We start from the raw sequence: 25129 nt of genomic DNA, 5'->3' as shown, positions 1-25129 counted from the left end.
AAGAGTGCAGACTGTAACAAGAGAATCTAACTATATTCCAAATGTACCAAACAACCATACAGAAGTGATGGGGATAAGGTGATGGATAAAATAACCTTGGGAATGAATGGACTCTGTAAGACTAAAGGCAAAAGGAAAAGAATGTAAGCACTATCTTCCGGTCAACATGGTTGTTTTCTAATGGAGGATGGCATCCCAATCCTGGTACTACTCTACAAGTATACTGGAGTTGAAAAATTACGGGAACAAATGGTAGACGGTGCAAGTCAGGTTTCTCACTATCGCAGTGAAAATTCATAGATCAGCAAGAGGAGGAGGCTAGCATGATACCAGAGATAACAGGAGGAACTCAGATTTAACTTTATATGGACACAGAGGCTGCATACTGAAATATTTATGGATATGTATATACATATAAGTTAGTGTCCACACATGTATTTATTTTCTCTGGCAGCTGGGATGGCCTTGAAGCAATGACCCTCCAGCAGCCATGAGCACACATAGCCTCCATGTCTTGGTTTTTAGTATTGTTCACCAACAAATTGAATTAGCAACCTTTGGATAAATGGTTGATTTTAGGACTGGGAGGAAAGATCCAAGAGGAGCCTGAAACACTTTATAGTGCTGGAAAATAAGGAATTTCTCAAAAAAACAAACAAAAAAATATGTTGATAAATCCATTGATGATATAATGTGGTTTCCTGGAATAGGCAGAAAGGAAGCTAGGTAAAAACTAAGGAGATCAGGGCAGCCTGGGTGGCTCAGCGGTTTAGCGCTGCCTTCAGCCCAGGGTGTGATTCTGGGGACCAGGGATCAGGTCCTCCATCAGGCTCCCTGAATGGAGCCTGCTTCTCCCTTCGCCTGTGTCTCTGCCTCTCTCTCTCTCTCTGTCTCTCATGAATAAATAAATAAAATCTTAAAAAGAAAAACAACTAAGGAGATCAGAATAAAGTATAGACTTTAATTAATATTAATGTATTAGTATTGGTTCATTAATTCTAACAAATATATTACACTGATGTAGAAGATTATTAATCAAGAGATAGTGTGCAAACAGTGCACGGGAATCCTCCGTCCAAACTCTTCAATATTTCTATAAATTTAAAACTTCTAAAAATTAATATCTAAACTTTAAATAATATAATAGATTGGTTAAACAAAAATAATAGCAATCTAGTTCGTGATTTATAAATAGGCAAGAAGTAAAATATATCTCAGTACAAAGACTGAGGGGGGGAAATAAAGGACAGAATTGCAAGGTTCTTTTTTTTTTTTTAATTGCAAGGTTCTTACAGTACACCTGAAGTTCCAAATCACTTGGAGATAGAGAGTGGTAAGTTAAAATACATACTATAAACAATAAACAAGCACTAACATAGCAAAATAAAGATTTGTATTTAGGTGCGCGGGACAAAGAGAAACGAGGCTGGAGCTGCGGGCGCTTTTTCTGCCCTCAGTGTCTCAGATTCATTCTTAAGGAACTGAGAACTTAATCTTCCAAAATGTCAAAAACCATCTTATGCCCCACCTCCCACCCCAGCTCCTGCAACACAAATGCCCAGCACACCAGGGTTTGTGGGATACAATCCACACAGCCATCTCGCCTACAACAACTACAGGCTGGGAGGGAACCCGGGCACCAACAGCCGGGTCACAGCATCCTCTGGTATTAGGATTCCAAAACCCCCAAAGCCACCAGATAAGCCGCTGATGCCCTACATGAGGTACAGCAGAAAGGTCTGGGACCAAGTAAAAGCTTCCAACCCTGACCTAAAGTTGTGGGAGATTGGCAAGATTATTGGTGGCATGTGGAGAGATCTCACTGATGAAGAAAAACAAGAATATTTAAACGAATACGAAGCAGAAAAGATAGAGTACAATGAATCTCTGAAGGCCTATCATAATCCCCCGCATGCCTTGCTTACATAAATGCGAAAAGTCGTGCAGAAGCTGCTTTAGAGAAAGAAAGTCAACAGAGACAGTCTCGCATGGAGAAAGGAGAACCTTACATGAGCACTCGGCCTGCTGAAGATCCAGATGATTATGATGATGGCTTTTCAATGAAGCCTACAGCCACTGCCCGTTTCCAGGGCAACCACCGCCTCATCAGTGAAATCCTTAGTGAGAGTGTGGTGCCAGACGTTGGGTCGGTTGTCACAACAGCTAGAATGCAGGTCCTCAAACGACAGGTCCAGTCCTTAATGGTTCATCAGCGAAAACTAGAAGCTGAACTTCTTCAGATAGAGGAGCGACACCAGGAAAAGAAGAGGAAGTTCCTAGAAAGCACAGATTCATTTAACAATGGACTTAAAAGTTTGTGCGGTTTGAAAGCAGAAGTGGATATGGAAAAGGTTGCCACTGAAATTGCACAGGCCGAAGAGCAGGCTCGCAAAAGGCAAGAGGAGAGGGAGAAAGAAGCAGCAGAGCAAGCTGAACGTAGTCAGGGCAGTGTGGTTCCCGGGGAAGAGCCAGCTGCTGGTAAGACCCAGGAGAAGAAGGACGACGAGAGCATCCCCATGGAGACAGAGGAGACACATCTTGAAGAAGCAACGGAAAGCCAACAGAACGGTGAAGAAGGCACGTCTACTCCTGAGGACAAGGAGAGCGGGCAGGAGGGGGTGGACAGTATGGCCGAGCTAAATACTTTTTTAAATGAAAAAAAAAATGTTTTTTGAGTTAAGGAAAAAAAAGATTTGTATTTAATAAGCATGGCAAAGATAAAAAAACAAATTATAAAAAATATTCAATCTAAAAACAGAAAGGGAAAAAGGAACAAAGACAGAAGAAATAAACAGAAAATAATTAAGAAGATAATAGAATTAAACCTAATCATACCAATAATCTCATTAAATGTAAATTATCGAAATATCTAAATATTTGCAAGAAAAAAATTTGAGAAAATGTAACATCCATTCTTGGTTAAAAACTATGAATAAAAAGAAACTCTCATCTTGATAAAAGTCATCTACCAAAAAAGCTACATCTAACATATTTAATGATGAAAGACTGAAATCTTTCCTTCTTTTATTGGAAATGTAACAAGAATTTTTGCTCTTACATTTATTCAAGAATATAGGGAAAGTTCTAGGCAATGCAATAAAGGAAAAGAAACCTATTTTTTACAATTAGAAATTGCAATAAAATATCACTTAGAGTAGCATCAAAACCCATGAAATATTTAGGGACAAATATGACAAAAATGGCCAAGGATCAAATACTAAAGACTAAAAATATTTCTGACAGAAATTTAAAGAAGACAAATCATTGGAGAGATATGCCATGTCAACTGATTGGCAAAAAAAGACTCCAAGAAACATTTCATTAAAAAAAATATATGAATGGTATATAAACCTCCAAATAGGTGTTGAATACTATTAGGGAATTGCACATTAAAACCACAATGAGATATCACCACATCTCTATAGCAATAGCTAAAATTAGGAAGACTGATCATACCAAGTGTTGGTGAAGGTGTGCAGGAAGTGGTGCTTTCATATACTGCAGATGAGAAAGTGAAATAGTAAAATAACTCTGGAATTTTCTTAAAAGTTAAATATACACCAACCATGCAATCAGCCATTCCACCCTTATGTATTACCTCCCAATAAAATGAAAGCATATGTCCCTACTAAGACTTCTACAATAATATTCATAACAGCTTTATCTGCAGGATTCTAAAACTAAAAATAACCCAATGTCCATGAAACAGTCATTGAATAACAAATACAGTATATCCATACAATAAAATACTATTTAACTACAAAAGGGAATGAGTTATTGATACACATTGCAAAATATATGGGTGAATCTCAAAATAATTATGCTAAGTGGAAGAAGCTAAAAAGGGTACATTTTGTGTGATTCCATTTATCTGAAATTCTAAAAAATGCAAACTAATCTATGGTGATAGAAAATCAGTGATTGGGGATGGAGAAATGTCACAGAGAAATTTGGAGGAATAGGTGTACATGTTCATGATCTTCATTGTGGTTATAGTATCATGGATGTATAAATATGTCAAAACTTAACAAATTATACATATTAAATATGGGCATTTTCTATGTATGTCAATTATATTTCAATAAATCACGAAAAACACTTTTATAAAATCCAAGGAAAATTTAGTTGAATCTCAAAATTTCAAGGACTAAATCCTCAAAGTTTGGGAATTAAATAACATCTAGGAGAGAGAGAACAAAAAGTAGAAGCAATTCAATCTTCTAAATTAATTCTAAATGAATTAAGGAACAGGAGACCAGATGTATATTGTTCATTTGTAATTAAGTATCATTTGTTCTATGACATTCTCTTCTACTAGATCTCTGTGTCTCTCTCTCCATACCCTTCTGTGAACTCCATGTCTACTATATAGCTATAGTGCAGAAAAAAGAATATCCCAATGAACCCACAGAAATAGTCTTTACACAAGATTTTTCTCCCCCACCCATGCTCTCTTGACTCCCATATTCTCATTAGATTCCAGATACAAAGACTGAGACAATCCAGACTGAAGCTTTGGAATTTTCTTGGAAAATATCCTGTATCATAAAACATCAAGCTGCAAGGAGCTTGATGCCCAGAATCAGAAACAGCCATGCTGTGGTTCTATGAACTTAAAACAACTATGAGTAATATCTTGGAGCTCTAATATAAAAAACGCTATGAGTAATATATTTCTTTTATATGCATATATATACATATATATTTAAATTCCAGTTAGTTAACATACAGTATAATATTAGTCTCAAGTGTGCAATGCTTCTAAATAATACAGGATCAAAGATGTTTCTAGAGGAATTTTAAAATATTTTGATACAAATGGAAATGAAAATGCAACTTAAGGAGGTCCGTAGGATGCAGTGAAAGCAGAATTGAGAGGAAAATTTGTAATCTTTACTTCATATGTTGGTCAAGAATAAAGATCTGAACTAAATAACCCAAGCGCCTAAGGAATCCGAAGGGAAAAGATGAAATTAAGCCCTAAAGCAAGAAGAAAGGAGATAAAAAGCAATCATAGCAGAAATTAATGAAATCAATTATGTGTAAGCAATTTTCAATTAATTGTGTGAAACTGCATATGTGTAAGCAATTTCATCAAGTATTAGGAGAAAAAAAAAAAAAAGAAGACCAGCCTTTATTGGGTGAAATCTAGGTCTTTGTCTCACAGTTTTAAGGGATGATCGGTGAAGTAGACCTCACATTCTTCCAAATGGCCCTGTAAGGCTGCTATTCCCAGGCTGGTTATAAAACACCCATGACAGTGTGTATCCCATGAAGTTATTCTACAACCAAATCCAAGAGAGTCTTGCCATAGTGTCCCAAGTTTTCACTTTCTTAATTTTCATCCTCTTAATCCTACTTTTCAATATATTGTACCAAACAAATTATCTTTTTCTATGGAGTGTATATGCTTTAAATATTTATAGGATATTAAACAGGTGCCAGATATTTTTTGCTATAGATGCTCTCCCTTAATTATCCACATTTTTCAGCTGTAAAAAAAAAATCATGTGTTTTCTTTTTATAATTAATTGAAATACAGCCTATTTCAGATATCTATCACCCAAGAAATTCAATAGCAGTAAGACAATTTTCCCTAAAACTGCAAATATGCACTTTTCCACTAAGATCCATGTATGAAGTGTGATGAAACAAAGCAGTGTCTTAGGCCTCACTTATTCTCATTCCAGTCTCCTGGCTCATATAGAATCTACAATAAAATTGTGATTTAATATGATTCAGTTTGGGAGATGAGGGAGGAGCAGTCGTGTATATTCTAATGTTTTGACTCCTTTTAACCATGACATCCTTCAAATCACATATGCTTCTATAATTTAAAAAATATTACCTTTTTCCATGTTTTTATTTAAACTCTTTAGTCAATCTAGAGTGCGATATTAGTTTCAGGTGTAGGATTTGTGATTCATCACTTACAACACTCAGTGGAAAAATAGTAATTCCTAAAGATTCACAGTCATCACATACATTTTTCACATTTTGATAGTCTACAGCACTTCCAAATTTGATTCAATTATTACTTCTAATTCTCACTATGAGTGTAATTAATACATTTCTTTAGAAATCATCATGGCAGGGATGAGTGGGTGGCTGTTTGTTAAGCATCTGACTCAGTTTCAGTTCAGGTCATGATCTCAGGGTCCTGAGATGGAGCCCTGAGTTGGGATCCACACACAGTGCAGAGTCTGCTTCTCTCTCTCTCTCTCTCTCTCTCACTCTGCTCCTCCCTTCTTCACTATTCTGGAGAAATATACCAATTAGATTCATTAATTCATGAACTTAAATCCATTTAAGTACAGATAAAATAAATCTAATAGCATGAGTATATAGAACAGGAATACAATGCAGTGTTGCAGGGTTACATATTCCTTAAGGCAAGGATATTTCAAGTTTACCCTTTATGAAGAATTAAAATTAAAGCCAGAAACATAGTATCAGAACTTGCTTTAAAAGAGCAAAGTGTGTATGTAGATAGATAGATAGATAAAAGATTTAAAATATAAATATATATACATATATATCCTTAATTCTATTCCTCTAATTCTTATCTATATGATTCAGAAAAACAATGAGTTTGATAGCTTTAAGTCAAACTAAAAAAAAAAAAAAGAAACTTTAAAAACTTGAGTTAGGTATCAGCAATGAACATTTCAACAGTTCATTACATGAACATTTGTACATCAATCAGACAGCTAGAACTGCGCTTAATGGCACTTCCATTTTTCACTATCCCTAATATCCACTTGAATTTGTTTTCCAAATTTACAAGCCGTAGCATTTGGCATGGAACAGAAGCAGAATGAATAACTTGACTGAACAATAAATAATACAAAAGCCACACATTAAACATTTTCCTTCCAAAAATAGAAAACCTAAAAAAAAAAAAATAGAAAACCTAAGTTTTTAGAAAACACAATTTGTATGGATACAAATAATCACACGTTTATTCTTCCAGATGTGGTTTATAAGAATTGTTCCCTTAATCTTAACAAGGCCATTGGTAGCTGAAATAAGTATAGAGATTAATTCAAGGCCGGACTGACAAGTTTTCAATTCTGCATTTTCCCATCTGAAGCATAGTTTGTGTTTACATCTCATTTATGATCTCAGTAGATTTATTTGTTGGCTGAGGCTTTAAGCTCTTTTAAAATTTTTTAACGTATGGATCTCATGCGTACAGAAGAGCACGCAATTGCAAGAGTCAAGTCCAATGAATTTTCACAAACTGAATACACAAACAAGGATTGCCAAGAACACTTCCTAACATCCCACAGTCATTACTTTAAACAAGGGCTGTATTTCCTGACCGCTAATGAAATACATTAATTTTGTCTGTTTAGGAACCTATAGCAACTGACTCAGACACTACATACTCTGAATCTGTCTGGTTTGGTCCAGCATGACTTTGAAGGGATTTACCCCTGAAGGTGAGGACTGTTTATTCTGGGTGCTTCCGAATGGCCCCATCCTGTTAGTACAGCACAATTTCTTAATCCAAACCACCATTGTAAATACCTAGGTACTTTCTGGTGCTTGATTACTAAAGCAGTCCTGTTTGAACCTTCCTGGTCAATGCATTTAGGAATTGCGTTGGCACACGTTTCTTTGGAACACATGCCAGTGTGTGGCTTTACTAACCAATTTAAACTCCCACCAGTATTAATTAAGTGAGCATTCGACTCCACAGACTGATTTTTCTCCCTTTTCCTTTCTCTGGGAAGAAAGGGTGATTTTCATGTAAGCAATCCTAGCAGGTATCCTCAGTGAGCATACGTTTGAAAATATACTTTTACTAAGCATTCTAAAGCTCCAGGGACTGTTGTAAGTACAGCGTTACATTTTTAAAGTGGCTGTACCAATTAAACTTCCACCAGGAGGATAGAAGTTAAGTTTCTCCAAGTTAAGTTTCTCTTCTTCTTCCGGTTTGTTGGCTTGTTTTGCTTTTGCTTTGTCTCCATCGGCTCACTCTCTCTCTCCTTCTCTCCCAATGCCCACCCCAACGTGTCTGTCTTTTATCTCTCTACCTTCTCATCTATCTACTTTTTATCTCTCAATCCCACTTCCCCCTTCTGCTTTTCTTCTATTTTATCTGTCCTCAAGATTGTGTTGTATAGACATTTTTTTTTTAAGATTTTACTTATGTGTTGGGATCCCTGGGTGGCGCAGCGGTTTGGCGCCTGCCTTTGGCCCAGGGCACGATCCTGGAGACCCGGGATCGAATCCCACATCAGGCTCCCGGTGCATGGAGCCTGCTTCTCCCTCTGACTGTGTCTCTGCCTCTCTCTCTCTCTCTCTGTGACTATCATAAATAAATAAAAAAAAATAAAAAAAAAAGCTTCTAAAAAAAAAAAGATTTTACTTATGTGTTTGAGGGAGGGGGGAAGAGTATGATAGTGGAAGGGGGAGAAGCAGACTACCTGCTGAGCATGGGACCCAAAGTGGAGCTCCATCCCAGGATCCTGGTATCATGACCTGAGCTGAAGGCGGACACTTAACTGAGCCACCCAGGTGGCCTGTTGACATTTTTCACAGTGACATTCAGGACTAAGTGATATACACTACATTACTCGGAGAGTACAACTTCATGAGTCTTCAAACATAAGTACAGATGTTAAAGCATCACCACAATTTGGATGAAGAACATTTCCATGGCCCCAGAGTTCCTCCTTCCAGACAACCCCAGACAGCCACAGACCTACTCTCTGGCAGTGCAGTTTAGGTTGCATTTACCAGAATTTTCTATAAATGAAACTATACAGTACATATCCCCCTTTTTCTGGCTTTTTCGCTGAGAATAATTATTTTGAAATTCATCCATGACCCCCTACATATTAAGAATTCATTCCTTGTCATTGGCAACTAGTATCATATTCTATGACTACACCACATTTTGTTAATTCACTCTTTTGTTGATGCGCTTTTGGGCTTTTTCAATGAGGGGATACTACAAATTAAACAACTATGAAGGTTTGTGTTATCAGTCTTTCATGGACATATGCTTTCATATTTTTCTTGGATAAATATCCAGGAGTGATATTGCTGGTTCATGTGGCAAAAGTGTGTTTAATTTCATAAGAAATCACCAAATTATTTTCCAAAATTGTACCATTTTACATTCCTACCAGCAGTGTATAAAATTTCTATTTGTTCAACATCATTGCCAACACTTGGCATGGCTGGACTTTTTCGATGTTGCTATTCTAGTGGGTGTGTAATGATACCCACTGTAGTTTCAATTCATATTTCTCTAATGTAGTAAAGTTGAACACTGTTTCATGGGTCTTTTTCCATTCATATTCTTCTTGATGTTTCCTTCTCAATCTTTTGCTAATTTTTAGTAGGATTGCTTTCTTTCTCATTCCTGAGTTGTAAGGATTCCTATAATAATCTGGATAAAATTTAAAACCAGATACAGTTACACATTTCTTTTTCTGTGGCTGATATTTTCACTATTTTAAGTCTCTTTTGTAAAGGAAATAGTTTTAATTGTGATTAAATTAAATTTATCATATTTTGTTCTATAGTTTGTGAGGGGTTTTTTTGTGTACCGTTCAGATAATCTTTGGCCAATTCAAGATTGCTGAGATTTTTCTCCTGTTTGCTTCTTGGAACAAGTTTTAACATTTCCTCCATTTTTCCAGTGAACAAACCCTCTTCTTCAAATATCAAATAGCAATACCTTGTGAAAGCTTTCTCATGGGGAAAAAAAAGTTATCCTAACCCTTTCAATTCAGGTTCTCAGACTCTTTTGTTGACACTGAACATTGAACTATCAGATTTTCTTCTGTCCCTGTATACAGTTTTTCAATAAAATTTTATTAGGTGCCTGCTAAGTGACAGGCACCGTTTTCAACACTGAGGGCAGAAAGAGAAAAATATTATGCATGAGATTTTCATTCATGCAACTAAAACTTTCTCAAGTTATTAATTTGTGGGACACCTGAGTGGCTTAGTGGTTGAGCATCTGCCTTTGGCTCAGGGTGTGATCCAGGATTCCCAGAATCAAGTCCCACATCGGGCTTCCCGTAGGGAGCCTGCTTCTCCCTTTGCCTGTGTCTCTGCCTCTCTTCTGTGTCTTTCATGAATAAATAAATAAAGTCTTTTTAAAAAGTTATTAATTTGTGTTCTAAGCCTTGCCATTTTCCTTGGAGCTGCTATAACACATGATTCTATTGAGGACTCTGAAAACTTCCTCTTCTCAATACATAGGAGTCCTGTTGCCATTATATGATTCCTCTTCCTTTCTCACTTCTTGATTCCTATTCCTTTTTTCATGACGAAAACTCACCCTTTCAGCAGATTTTCTCTCCCTCCTTCTGTCCCTCATGATTAAGAGCTCCAGCTCCTACAGTTAAGTGACTCAGATCTGAACCAGTCTCTACCAGCTTGGATCTTGGACAAGTACCTGAGTCTTCCAAAGCTGCTGTTTCTTCATCTCTAAAGTGGTGACTAAAGGGATGTTTATTCTAATGAAATGCTATAAAGACAGAAACATTTGTGACAAACAAGAAATGGGCAATAGATGTGAGTTATTATTATTATTTGTTGTCATAATGATGTTAATATCATGCTTTTAGAGTTTACTTAAGGCCATTTGTCTTCTTTCCAACATATTTCCCGCTTTATTTAGTCTTTTGGTGCTTCCCTGATGCATCCTGATCACATTACCTTTGCCTTGGACAAAATTTTAACTAAAATATTGGAATTTTTATCTTCAGAAGAAGAACTCAATCTTACAAAAGTAGATGCCTTTCCTCCAATCTCTGAATATTTCTTTTTTCATCTTTATTATTTTTGTCTCTCCTTTGTCACTGCTGTTGGCAAGGAACAACACCATTCCCTACACTCATCCACACCACTACTTTTGGCTTACTGTGACCTCTTCCTTACCAGGACTAATGTCCTTATATTTCTCCAGGATAAGAACACTGCATGTTCAGAGCCTTTGTGCAAAATTTCTAGCATTATGGTGTCTCTATAACCTTAGACCCATATAATCTTGTATGTATGTATCTGTAAACTACTAACAATGTTTTGCTGAAGAAACATATCAAAAGCATTATTCCTATTTTTTCTCCAGATATTCCCAAGGTATCATAAATAATCACACTACTAAAGGTCAAGTAATATGTTTTTTATCTCTGGTCTGATGCATTCTGAGAATTTTTATCTCAGGTCATTGATGCATTCTGAGAATTTCCAATTATGGTTTATAAAACATAATCTCTCTATGATTTTTTATTGTTGTTGCTAAATTCCTTACAATAAAACTAACAAAAGGGCATTCTTTAATCTTTCTGTTGTTGTTCTCTTACCCTCAGAGATTTCACATATTCATTCATTTACCTCTATTACCTTTTTCGTTTTCTCCTGGTTCATTAGGCAAGCTAATACAATAAATCAACATTAAAAGTAATTTAAAAAAAAAACTCCTCTCCTCTCATTTTTAGAGTTTACAGATGTGCACATTTATCAAATGTGGGACTTGTGGCCTTCAGCGCACCTCTCTACACTTCTGCAATGCCTCAGGTCCCTATTCGGAACCACAGCATCCCCGTGTGCACTGTAGTCTCCACACTGCCCGTCACTACTGCCCTGCAGACTTATATTCTTCTCCACTATTTCCAGGCACTTCCTCTAATAGCTTCAAGAAGTTCCTTGATTTCTTTCCTTCTTTTAAAGGCATCAGCCATCTTAGTTTTTGCCCAAGAAGTCTTAAAATATTCTTATAAAACAGGTTTGTGAATTGCCATGCAAATTACACTATACAAAACTGAGGCAAAGAGAGAGACTAAAATATTTCTAAAATTCATATGCTGGAACTCTATTTGGTTTTCTTTGAAAATAGTTGAAGCATGATAAATTTCTTCTAACATAATGAATATAATATGGATTGACATTCCTTGAAGCTGTTTTATTATTTGGAGTACACAGAATAAAAGTCCTTCAGCTCTATCTCAGAAACCTAAGAGTTAATAAGTAAACAATGCCAAAATTTATGTGACAAAAGGTGCAAAAAAGTTAATGCATTTGAAGCAATAAATTAACATGTAGACAGATGGTATAACCTTCCTGTGAAAATAAGATTCTAAAATTTACACTTCTGTGAAACCAAAATGTGATCATCAGAGTTCTCTCTAACAACTCTTATTAGAATTGATTAAATTATATCCCTCTGGGTTTAGAAATAATGCTAATTAGCCCTCATGAGGAGAAAAAAAATGACATTGGTTACTGGACAAATAGACACCTACTGATATTGTTTAAGACATTCTGGAGAAGAGAAAGCATAAAAATATTAAAGTATATTCTAAAAATTCTATTATTCTGTGTCTGAATATCTATGTGTATATTTCAGCTATTTCATTTGAATATACACATAGACAAATAAATATATATATTTATGTATATGTTGACTTTCAGATGAGTGATGAAGAAAAATGAGTTTAACATCAGTAGGTCTTTCTCTTTGAACAATCATTTATCTAGTAGTTATAATTAAACATCACATTAAAATATTCATTTATTAAATCAATTACTCCCTCACTTGTAATTTTATGACTACTGAAAATTTATCCACAAGTCTCCAAAGAAAATTGTCCGGTAAATAAAATTATCACCATAAGCATCTTGTATGAGATATCATTTATTATAATTAAGAGTATAATTACATTTTCAGCTCTAAAAGGTGGCTGTTTACACTTTAAAATGTATATAATCACAATCTTATTTGTTATTCAGTTAGCTTGCTATAATTTCCACATAAATAAAAAAATGTATTATAATGAAACTAATGAGAAAATATATTCTTAAAAAATGATGAAATTGCAAAGCAATTTATTGTAATAAAGATATGAACGATCAACTCTAATTTTTTCATATATGACTAATAATTATCAATGAATTAATTTCACTTTCCAAAAGAAGGCACTTAATTTTCATAAAAATTTTTGTTCTTCCAAAAAATTTTGTTCTTCCTTACACCATAAACTAAAATAAATTCAAAATGGATTAAAGACTTAAATGTGATACCTGCAACTGTAAAACTCCTAGAAGAAAACATAAGCAGTAATCTCTTTGACATAAGCTTTAGCAACTTTTTTCTAGATACATCTTCTGAGATAAGGGAAATAAAAAGCAAAATCAAACTATTGGGACTACATAAAAATAAAAAGCTTTTGCACAGCAAAGGAAGCCATCAACAAAACGAGAGGATAACCTACTGAATGGAAGAAGATATTCACAAATGATATATACAGAGAGGGTTAATACTTAAAATATATAAAGAAAGTATACAACTCAACACCAGTAAAACAAACAATCTGATTTAAAAATGGGCAGAGGACCTTAATAAACATTTTTCAAAGAAGATAGACAGATGGCCAACAGACACAAAGATAATCAACATCCCTCATTATCAAGGAAATTCAATTCAAAACCACAATGAGATATCACCTTACACCTGTCACAACAGCTAGAATTAAAAAATATATATATAAGAAATAACAAGGTTTGGTGAAGATGGGGGAAAAAAGGAACCCTTGTGCTCTGTTGGTGAGAATGTAAACTGATGCAGTCACAGTGGAAAACAGTATGGAGGTTCCTCAAAAAATTAAAAATAGAAAAACCACATGAGCCAGTAGTTTCAATTCTGGATATTTATCCAAAGAAAACAAAAACACTAATTCCAAAAGATATATGCACCCCTATATTTATTGCAGCATTATTTATAATAGCCAAGGCATGAAAGCAAACCAAGTATCCATCAATGGATGAATGGATAAAGAAGAACTGACACACACACACACACACACACACATACACACACACACTATGGAATATTACTCAGCCATAAAAAGAAGAGATCTTGCCATTTCAACAATATGGATGGACCTAGAAGGTATTATGCTAAGTGAAAGAAGTCAGAGAGAGAAAGACAAATCCATGTGATTTCACTTATATGTGCAGTCTAAAAAATAAAACAAATGAACAAAAAAATAAAAGCAGAACAGACCCATAAATACAGAGGACAAACTGATAGTTGCCAGAGGGCAGAGAGCAGGGGATGGTCAAAATGGATAAAAGGGAATGAGAGATACAGGCTTCCAGATGTGGAATGAATAAGTCATAGAGATGGAAGGTACAACAGAGGGAAAACATCAGTGATATTGTGCAATGAGACTGTGCGGTAACTGATGATGGATGGGGGAAAAAAGGAACCCTTGTGCTCTGTTGGTGAGAATGTAAACTGATGCAGTCACAGTGGAAAACAGTATGGTAGCTACACTTGTGGCAAGCATAGCACGGTGAATAGAGTTGTCGAATCACTAGGTTGTATGCCTGAAACTAAGGTAACATTGTGTGTCCACCATACAGCAGTAACATAGATAAATAAAATGAAATTATGTGCATTTATCATGACATTGGAGAGACCATTGAATAAACCAATGAATGACGAAACACCAGCCTGATGTATGCTCTATACAAGAAACTTAATTAACTGTTGTTTCATCTAAATCTACTATTTAAAAGTTCTTTCATATTTCCTATATTGTTTTAAAATGAATCCCTGATTTTTAAAAGAGGTCATAAAATGTGACATCTCTCTTAAGTCTCCTTTCTAGGGTATGGAAACCGATCTAAATATTCGTAATTCACAAAGCTCAGTCAAACATTTGTGCTTGCGGTCGTAAAACACTGAGTATGCCTTAAGTTCTGCTCAATTACCTAACATTTGTTTCTACTGTACTCCATTTTCCTACAGACCTTTATTAAGATGTCTATTTTCCATTGTATTAACCTATCTCATTAATTTGACAATTATTTACTGAGCATTTGTCATATAGGTAAAAACATAATGAAAGAATCCCATAAATAGAAGAAGATTACAGTCTATGGAATACTGGAGCAAAATACATAAAGAGCTAGTCTAAAAAGTAAAACAAAATGGCATCTTTCACAAAAGAGGTATAATGAAATACAAAGGAAAACATAGCACCACGTTCCTTAGAGAAGTGCGAATCCAAGCAGTGCCTTTCCATGTTGCTGCAGGTCAATAAAGACTGTGGAGTAAAGAAATAGAAGTAATAACAAGTCTAAGGGTGTATCATTGATCAACACCCACATCTAATTTTTTAGAGAAACAAAATGTTCCAGGAGCAAGACAGAAAGCAAGAAGCCACAGACATTATAAAAATAGAATGTAATACTATGAATCCAAAGAAAAAAGATATTTCAATAAAAGACATGTAGCCCACATTGTTCGGAGAGCGCAGTGAGGGTGAGGATGCATAAAAGACCTTTTGGCCTTGGGACAGAGTTCTGGTGATTTGGGAGAACAGTTTTAGAACTGTGGCCTGAGGAGAGAAAGGAGTAGATACTGAAGGAGCAAAACCTATGTGATCTACACTTTTGAAACTGAGAAATTGGGAGATCTGATGTTACTTAAGGAAAATGAAATGTCAATGGTAAGCTTTTAAAAAAATAATTTGGAAATGGGAAATAACTTGGGATAAGGTGAACATCTTAAAAGTCAAAAGGAAAGAGACAGTGATAAATGAGATCGAATATAGGGAAGAAGTTAGATGTGATAACAGAAATTTCCAGAAAATGTAAATTGGCTTGAAAAAACATTGGATCCTTGTTTTGAAATAAATGGGAAATGGGAGAAGGGGAGAATTTATACAGCTCATTTCAAGTGGCATTAATCTTTCCAACTAATCCAGGTAATGGCCTTCTGCAAAGAATGAGAAGGAAAGTATGCAGGATTACTGACAATTGTTGTTTTCCACACCATATCCTTTCTGTTTGGAATCTTACAAGCACTTGGATTTCCTCTGGTGGAATCACCCACGCCCCAGCATTTGTGGGTGTGCTACAACATGAAATCCAGGCGCCTGCCTCCAATCACAAAGGCTGAGGGTGCTTGATCTTGCTTCTAACAGCCCCATGTAGCCAAAAGGCAGACATGTGTCCTACGCTTCGCCAAAGATTTACTCCAGAGACTTTGAACCTTGATGCAAGACTAGAGAAAGGGTGGGAAGTACACACTCCCCGGCAGCTGTGCTCTGATATGTTCCTGCCAAATACTCATTCCCATAGCTCCCGCTTTCTGACTCCCCAGCTGCCTTGGTCTTGTCCTCTGCGAGGCTGTTTCTCCAGACTTCTGTGAGCTTTTGATATCAAGTCAGTACATTTCATTTGGCTTAAGTCATCCATAAGTAGTCATCTTTCTATTTCTTGCAACAACAATCGCCCCACCAATACACACACGTAACTGGCACAGTAGTTGAAGATTGAAAGAGGAGAGAAGATTTGCAATTGTGATCATGGGATAATTAACAGAGTCAGCTTGAGGTGAAAGGGTCCTCGGGAGCACTGGAAACCCAGTTAAAACTAAAGGACATAAAGTTATAGTTTTACAGTGGCCAAGTGTAATGATCCACATGATAACTACTTTCCACCATCAGGTGATACGTTTCAAAAGTTAGACAAGACAAGATGCCAATTATTGGCAGAGGCACTGTATACAGCCTCCCTAACGACGCCACTGAAATATCCAGACACTGCAAAATGATTTATAACACATCATTTTTTTTTCCAGGCTCAGCAACCTACAGAAAAGCAGTAGATGGAGATTCAAGATCATTCCAAGGTCCCTTACGCCCTCCTAAGAATGAATGCCTTAGATGCAGAAAAATCAGTTTGGTTCTCAAGGGCAGACTATACAGAGGGCCTCCCATCTCCAAGAGCCATGACTTCCCACTGCCTGACCAGCCCTGGATGTCTTGGAACGATAAAGCAAACAATAAGAAGCCTACAAGCAAGGGTCAAAAAGGGAGTATAAGGTCTAAGGGCAAGTGCTGGTTTTATTTCTAATCGCTTCCTTGACTAGCTAAATCAGCTACCTTTTTTGTCTTTTATTTTCTTGATCTATAGATTGAGAAGATGAGACAAAATTTTCACTTAGCTCAAAAGCTTCCAGAACCTGTGCTGTGATTTCTCTATGTAGTTTGATTCCCATATGTTACATAGACCTAAAAATAGTGTTACTGTGGGAAGAAACCTAGAAGTGTCATGACAGTGCCATGAGTTTCAGATGAGCAGTTCCATGAAGCAGTTCCTACTACATTGCCAGCATATTGACTTTCTTACCAGCATGAGCTCTAGGAGTAATTTATAATGTGACTCATGCACTGGGCAAAGTCATAATTAAAATTCATTAAATAGATCAGATTCGAAGTAATAAGGAAGTTTTAAAAACTAAAATTACACTTTGCATTTTACTAACATATACTGTACTTTATGTCCTCAATTTCTGGGAGAAAACATGCCACTCTATTTTCGGTTTTTACTTCTGGTTGTGGAGGAGATACATTTCTCTCGGAAAGCTGTCTTTTGAGTACCATGGTAACCACATCCTTGCAGTTAAGTCTGTCCCGTCGGATGCGCAATTTGAGACATTTGCAAATGCCACCTAAGATCACACTAAACAGACCGGAAAGGCTATGCTTCAACATGTAAGTGGGAACATTGCTTAGTGTTAGTCAAAATAAAATGCCAAGAACAGGGAAGAGGAATGAAATTCAACCAATACAACAACTTTTGCCGCTGCTCTGAACAATCCAGGAGTTCTTTCCTTTCTTTATTTCTTTTTTTTTTTTCCCCCATCTATCCTCACCAATAAGTGTTTGCTCCTCACATGGTCCTCTGGTTGTCTACACTGTGAAGCCCATGGCGTGAAAAGAGAGGGGCTAGGAAGGTAAGATTTCAGGTAAGGGCTAAGAGAGACAGATGACACCAACCCAAAGGGATTCTATACAACCAGGATATGCTTCAAGGCCCAATTCTGGAGGTTCTAGAAGCATTATACTAAGAAGGAATACACCTTGATGATTCCCTGCCTACGGGGAAATGGTGTTGAGTAGGAAATCCAGCAGGAGTGACATTGGCCCTGAGGTGAATGCAGCCAACAGATTCATCTGTGGGTACATGTGAGGCACAGGTTACTCTGCTCTCCTCTGGGGAAGAATTTTTTTTTCCTGCTTCAGCTACAAGAGGGGGTGGACTGTAAATCAGAGCCATTTTAATATGATAATCAAAATAAGTGGCACTAGAGGTAGCAGGCCAGTAATCTGGTGTCCTATATTCTTATAGCAGAAAAGGACAGTTGAGAACGTTTATATACAAACATCAAAATAGTGGGGGGGAATGGTTATCTTCTTCAGCTAAAGATTATATGTAGGAAACTGAATTTATTTTTGATAAATAATTTTTAGTTAAAAAAGAATACTATTTATTACTGAATGAGAAAACCATCAAAAGGAAAATCATCAAAATAATAATGACTGATAATAATAATAATGCATAATACTGAAAAATATTTTTCTAAACACCCACTATGTCAAGCAACAATCAACATATAATTTGTAGGGTTTAAAAAGGGTTTAAAGAATAATAATTTGGGGAGAAGTTTATTAAAATAGTTTACATCTAACCTTTTAGATTAATAGTTTGTTATAAATTTATTTATCTATAGTTTATAATTATCATTTTAATAATTAAAATTACTCACTCTATGTCTCAATTCCTCTATTTCCGGGAAATATAAGGCAAGAGAAAATATTATGTTTTCCATTTTGCCTTAGGTGCTTCTTTAATAACACCTATTATTATTTTTTAGTGACATAATTTTCCTTTAATATTTTCCATGAGGTCTGCTATGTACTTATCAAAATATTTAAAGGTAACTGACACAGGTAGTCATTTAATGCATGAGTGAACACTGAAATTATCTTATGTTCCTGGATGGTTAATAAAACTGTCAGGAAAGAATAATAAATACTCAATATTAATCTTGAATTTATATAATGCCTTATTTCATATTAAATAAAAATGGAAAGCTTATCTTTTTTCCTTTTTTCTTTTTTTTATTTATGATAGTCAGAGAGAGAGAGAGAGAGAGGCAGAGACACAGGCAGAGGGAGAAGCAGGCTCCATGCACCGGGAGCCCGATGTGGGATTCGATCCCGGGTCTCCAGGATCGCGCCCTGGGCCAAAGGCAGGCGCCAAACGGCTGCGCCACCCAGGGATCCCGGAAAGCTTATCTTTTTTTCATATTATTTATCTTTAGATTTTTGACAAATATTTAAAATTCTTCTTTTACAAAACTAAGATTTCCAGAGAGACCCAGCCTACCATCTTTATAAACGTGGAAATTTTTAAGTTTGTCCTTTTCATCCTCTCTTTAAAATGTTTTTTTTCCTCCTTCATACATTTGAAGAATATTAATATACACATTATGAGGCATGTCCCATGCTAGACACTCTATAAGGAATCTGTAGGAAAATATAAGAAATGAGATTACAAAGAATTCAGTCTAGTGGGGAGATAGATTTGTAAAATAGCAATATTATCATAAAGGATTATAAAAGAAGGATGAGGAAGACAGTGGTTATACAGTTAAAGATTAATCCTCCACGAGGAAAAGTGGAACTTACCAAACAAGAAGAAAACAAGAGTAGAGTCTTGCAAAAATTATAAGAATTCACCAAGCAGTCAAGGTGATAAAGGGATTCTAAGCAACAGGCACTACTGATATAAATTTTTAGAGCTCATGAAATTGTATGACAAGATCAAAAGTATTAAAAAGACTATGTTTTCATACATAATAAAGTGCAGCAGAGAGAAGAGTAGATCATATTGCAGGAACAAGAGTCAGTGTCTAACTATGGAATGTGCACCATCCTAAGGAATTTATATTATTCCTAGAGCCAATGAAAAATCACGGAATTAAAACATGAGGTCATTCATCTAATTCGTTTTGTGGCATTTGGTTTGTGATTTCTTATTCTGAAAATACACACATCTAAGCTACAACTCTAGATTAACAGTGTAAAATAGAAATACAGTGAGAGCAACTAATGTAATCTTAAATTTTCTGGTAGCCACATAGTATTACCATTATAACATCTAATCATTATAAAAAATTATTAAGGTGCTATTTTGCATTATTTTTGCAACTAAGTCTTCAAAATGCACTATGTATTTTATATTTAAAACACATCTCAATTTAGATGCTAAATTTACATCAGAAATGTTTGATCTGTTTATCATAATTCATTGAATTTACAGTTGAAAAAGTAGATCACCATTTCTAAATTAGTCCATATATACTTAACTGAACTGGGTATAAAAAATAATTTTTCCTTGATTTCTGCAATAATATTTACATAACCCATTCAAATGTTTTTTATAACAATAGATTTACCTTTATTTTTTTTTTAAGATTTTATTTATTTATTTATTTATTTATTCATGAGAGATACACAGAGAGAGACAGAGCGAGAGAGAGAGATAGGTAGGCAGAGACACAAGCAGGCTCCATGCAGGGAGCCTGACGTGGGACTCGATCCCGGGACTCCAGGATCACCCCCTGGGCCGAAGGCAGGCACTAAACCACTGAGCCACCCAGGAATCCCCTGAGTTAGATTTGCCTTTAAAATAAAAGTATATCAGTTTCAAAACAATGTTTCAAAAGTACATCTGTCCAAGGTAGGTAAATTAACTAACTTTCTGTCAAGTCAATATTAACAACAAATTCAGAGATGTTGCATGAATTGAAAAACAAATCTAAATTTATCAATAGCAAACAATGGTCAAATTTTTCTTGTTACTTTAAAAAAAAGATTTTATTTATTTATTCATGAGAGACACAGAGAGAGAGGCAGAGACACAGGCAGAGGGAGAAGCAGGCTCCATGCTGGGAGCCCGATATGGGACTTGATCCCAGGACCCAGGAATCACACCCTGAGCCAAAGGCAGATGCTCAACCACTGAGCCACCTGGTGTCCGTCTTGTTGCTTTTATAGCCAATTTACACAATGCTATTAATTGCAATGTTCTACACATTGATTAATTTTAGAAAAATGTATAAAAATATTATTGACTTGTAAAAGCTTCAATTTCAAAATAAATTCTCATAGCTATTGAGCTAAATCAAAAATAAGCTTTTCCTTTCCTTGGAGCTTCAAATTTAGCTTATTCGTATGCAGTATGATATTGATGACAAAATGTAAATCACATTGCCATTTCTGTCCCTGATTATTGAATATTTGGCAAGCATTAGTTTCATTTCAAGAAATCCTGAATGGAGTTAACTGCAAATCTTTATAAAATTCTTCCATGACTCAACCAATACTCATTGGCAAAGAACACAAGATCATTAAGATTCATTGTCTTCTACTTCTTTCAACATTTCCATACACTGGTGATGACTCATATCACTTACACAAATTTTCTGAACAGTTTTTTTTTTTTTTTCTGAACAGTTTTAACAACCATATCCCTGATTCTCTCCTAAATTTTACTTTAGGAAACTGAGCACAAATGTTTCAAATGTATCATACAATGGAACAGAGTAATAAGGCAAAGGTCAGCCTCTTGTTTTAAAACTCCAATAAATCTAATATTTGACCTAACATACCTGAAGCACCACTTATTGTTAGAGAAACCAATTTTTCATATCTAGATGAAATGCTCCTTTGACATATGTAAAAGATTAAAAATTATTGACTGTTGAGTTCAGATTTCTTTGTAAATAATCTGGAAGCCCTTTGAGTCAGAATGATAGTATGAAAGAGACAGGCAAAACTATATGCTGGTGAGAACACTGAGCAGTCCACATATATTAATGGACACAGTTCAAATCAGAAAACTCATTGTTAGCTACTAAATCTGAACAAATCCAAGCTGTATGACTCCGTAATTTTATTCCTCAGGAATATACTTTTCAGAATTGTACATATGCATGTGTAGCAAAAGATATGTAAAAAGAGTCCAAAGTAGTCCTTTTCATGGTATCTAAAACCTGAAAATTGGGACTACTGGGTGGCTCAGCGGTTGAGCATCTCCCTTTGGCAGCTCAGGGCATATAATCCTGGGGTCTGGGGATCAAGTCCCATATCGAGTCCCACATCGGGCTCCCTGCAAAGAGCCTGCTTTCCCTCTAAACTATGTGTCTGCCTCCTCTCTCTCTCTCTCTCTCTCTCTCTCTCTCTCTCTCTGTGTGTGTCTCTCATGAATAAATAAATAAAATCTTTTTTAAAAATTAAATAAATAATAAAACCTGAAAACAACCGAAATACTAATTAATGTTGGAGTGAAAAAATAAATTGTGGTATTACAATACTGTGGAATACTATAAAGCAGTGGGAATGAGTTAACTACTACTATATGCAGCAAAAAAGCAGTCTCACAAGAAGAATGATAAGTGATGGAAACCAGATACAGAAGAATATACTCCTTACAATGACTCTAATACAATCAACAAACCACTGGCATGTTTTATCAAGAATGAAAGAGAAAGTCAAAGACAGTTTTACGTGTAATAGGACGCAACTATGAAAAAACTTGAAAAAATAAGAAAAGATTATAAGTTATTTAAGTATATTACAAAATGTGGATGAAATGGTTATTCTGAACATTTCAAAAGGAAACAGTAAACTTGAGCATCATTATCACAATTTAAAGAATGAATCTAAAAAAAATTTTTTAAAATAAAGAATGAATCTGTAGTTAAAAACGAACTCACTGATGATTAGCAAGAGCCAGAGAGTATTAAATGAAAGCCCCATGAACACTTTAAAGGAAAAAGAGTTACTATTTTACATAAACTATTTTGCAGAATAGAAAGAGAGGAAACTTTGCAATTAAATATAATGATACTAAATAAATCTTGATCCTAAAGACTGAAAATGACATCATCATAAAGGAAAATATAGTTAATGTTAATTATGAATTGAAATTCAAAAAAACGAATTTAAATTGTAAAAAATAATACATAATAACAAAGTAGAATACAAAGATGGTTTAACTTTAGAGAATCCTATTGCAAGACACAGACAGACATTATACAATGTTCACCACTAAAAAGGCTCAATATTTAAAGTCAGATATTTTCCCCATTATTTTATTTTATTTTATTTTTAAAGATTTTATTTATTTATTCATGACAGACATAGAGAGAGAGAGAGAGGCAGAGATACAGGCAGAGGGAGAAGCAGGCTCCATGCCAGAAGCCTGACACAGGACTCGACCCCGGGGCCTCCAGAATTGCACCCTGGGCCAAAGGCAGGTGCCAAACTGCTAAACCACTCAGCCCCACCATAATTTTATAAACTAAGGCGATTCTTATTAAATTTCCAGAAGAAATCCAAGGAGCATAACATGATGAATACAAAAGCCCATACAGAAACATAAAGAGCCCAAAATAGGTAAAGCAGCTTTGAAGAAGAAATAGAAGAGTAACTAAAACACTGAGATACTGCCAAAGTTAAATGTAAGAAAATATAAGAGCTCGGCTATAGATTCATGTACATATAGAAACTAGACTTAGAAAAAAAAAAGAAACTAGACTTAGGAATGAGGTAACATGATTAATCAGAAGAGAAATATGTGGAGGGTTCAAAAAGAAAAATAGATACTACCTCAAACTACACACACACACACACACACACACACACACACACACACACTGCAGGTTCAACTAAAGACCTCATGTGGAAAACAGCACTTTAAAACTTATAGAAGAAAATGAAAGAAATCACTTTATATCATCAGGACAGAGTATGATATTTTAAGATTTTATTTTTTATTTATTTATGAGAGACACACAGAGAGAGGCAGAGACACAGGCAGAGGGAGAAGTAGGACTCAATCCCAGGACAACCTGAGCCAAAATTGCAGACACTCAATCACTGAGCCACTCAGACCTCCCAGAGTACAGTTTTTTTAAAGAGATGAATAACACAAATCACAAAGGGAGAAACTAATAAACTTGAGTTAAAATTAAAATGTTCTGGGTGAGAAAATACATAAAAAGGTAAAAGATAAGTTACAGAGTATATACAAATGATTAGTGTCTGAAATGTGTAAAAATATACACAAATCAATAAGCAAAAGACCTAATTTTTGGTGGGAAATAATACCAAATAATACAAATAAGTCATGCGCAAAATTGAAAAACCAAATGGCCAGAAAAAGGACAAAAAATAGGCAGGCTCCTTAATAATTACAGAAAATTATAACAAAATGGCAGTAAGATTCTAAAGCACACTCAGAAGACTGACAAAATTTATCTATGATAGCAAGTGCTGTGGGAAGATATAGGGAAACAAACTCTGATACAGGACCAAGCAAAAATATATACAATTAAGATTTGGAGACCAACTTGATAATACCTGGTAAATTTGAAATGGTAATTTTGTTTTAGAATAAACACCACAGGGAAATTCATATGCAGGTATGTAACAGACATTTATACTCATCTTCAACAGGACTACCACAGTTATTAAAATAATAACAAACCCACATAATTAAACTGACTGTACACCTATAGGTGACTCAATGTGGCTTATCCATACAACGACATCCCACACACACACAGCTAAAAGCAATGAGCTGGATGCATCAAGAATGCACATTTTAACAAGCAAATTATTAAAATCATAATGTCATCAGTCTAAATTTTAAGATAAACATCAAAATTAAATATACCATAAATCATACATGTATCCATATCCATACCCATATATGTGTAACAATATGTAGATATATGAAAAAAGCAGTCCATGACACCTGCGAGTAGAGCTGACGCTGTCAAGTAGAAACCGGCCAAGACTTATTTTTCTGAGTTTTGTAACACATGGACTTCAGGTTCTTCTATTAGACATAATAAATAATTTCTCAAAACATCAGTATCAGCCAAGGCCACTCTGTGACTGTTATGGATCAGGATGAAAACATGATCACTATGAAGTCATGTTGAACAAAGACAAGCCTGGATACCAACCTGACATCCTCTAATCTTGCTAATATGAACAAAGGTTGTTTCTTTACCAATTACAGCTTTAGCCTATGGCTTCTTCCCTCCTTTAAGGTAAGACTTACTAAGATATTGAGTAATAGAATTACTCCTTCCTAATTGTAAACAATCCAAAGCGAAGCCCACTTTCTTAAATCCTACCCCCAAAATCTCCTAACCCAAGTCCAAATCTGTCACAAGTCCTTTCTAACACTTCCTGAGATTCCTCACACTTCCCTCCCTCATTGA

The 25129-nt window shown here is 35.3% G+C and overlaps 1 protein-coding gene and 1 pseudogene across 2 annotated transcripts in view; one reads left to right on the top strand and one right to left on the bottom strand.

Annotated features, from left to right (window-relative positions):
* The window catches only part of GPM6A (glycoprotein M6A), a 332016-nt gene that overhangs the window by 189622 nt on the left and 117265 nt on the right, over nt 1–25129 (bottom strand). The window lies entirely within an intron of this gene.
* Nucleotides 1436–2675, top strand: LOC112932863 (SWI/SNF-related matrix-associated actin-dependent regulator of chromatin subfamily E member 1 pseudogene; annotated as a pseudogene).

The sequence above is a fragment of the Vulpes vulpes genome, chromosome 7 (genome assembly GCF_048418805.1).
Source record: "Vulpes vulpes isolate BD-2025 chromosome 7, VulVul3, whole genome shotgun sequence".
Lineage (NCBI taxonomy): Eukaryota > Metazoa > Chordata > Mammalia > Carnivora > Canidae > Vulpes > Vulpes vulpes.
Note: the sequence above shows the minus strand (reverse complement) of the source record. Positions and strands in the feature narration are given on the sequence as shown.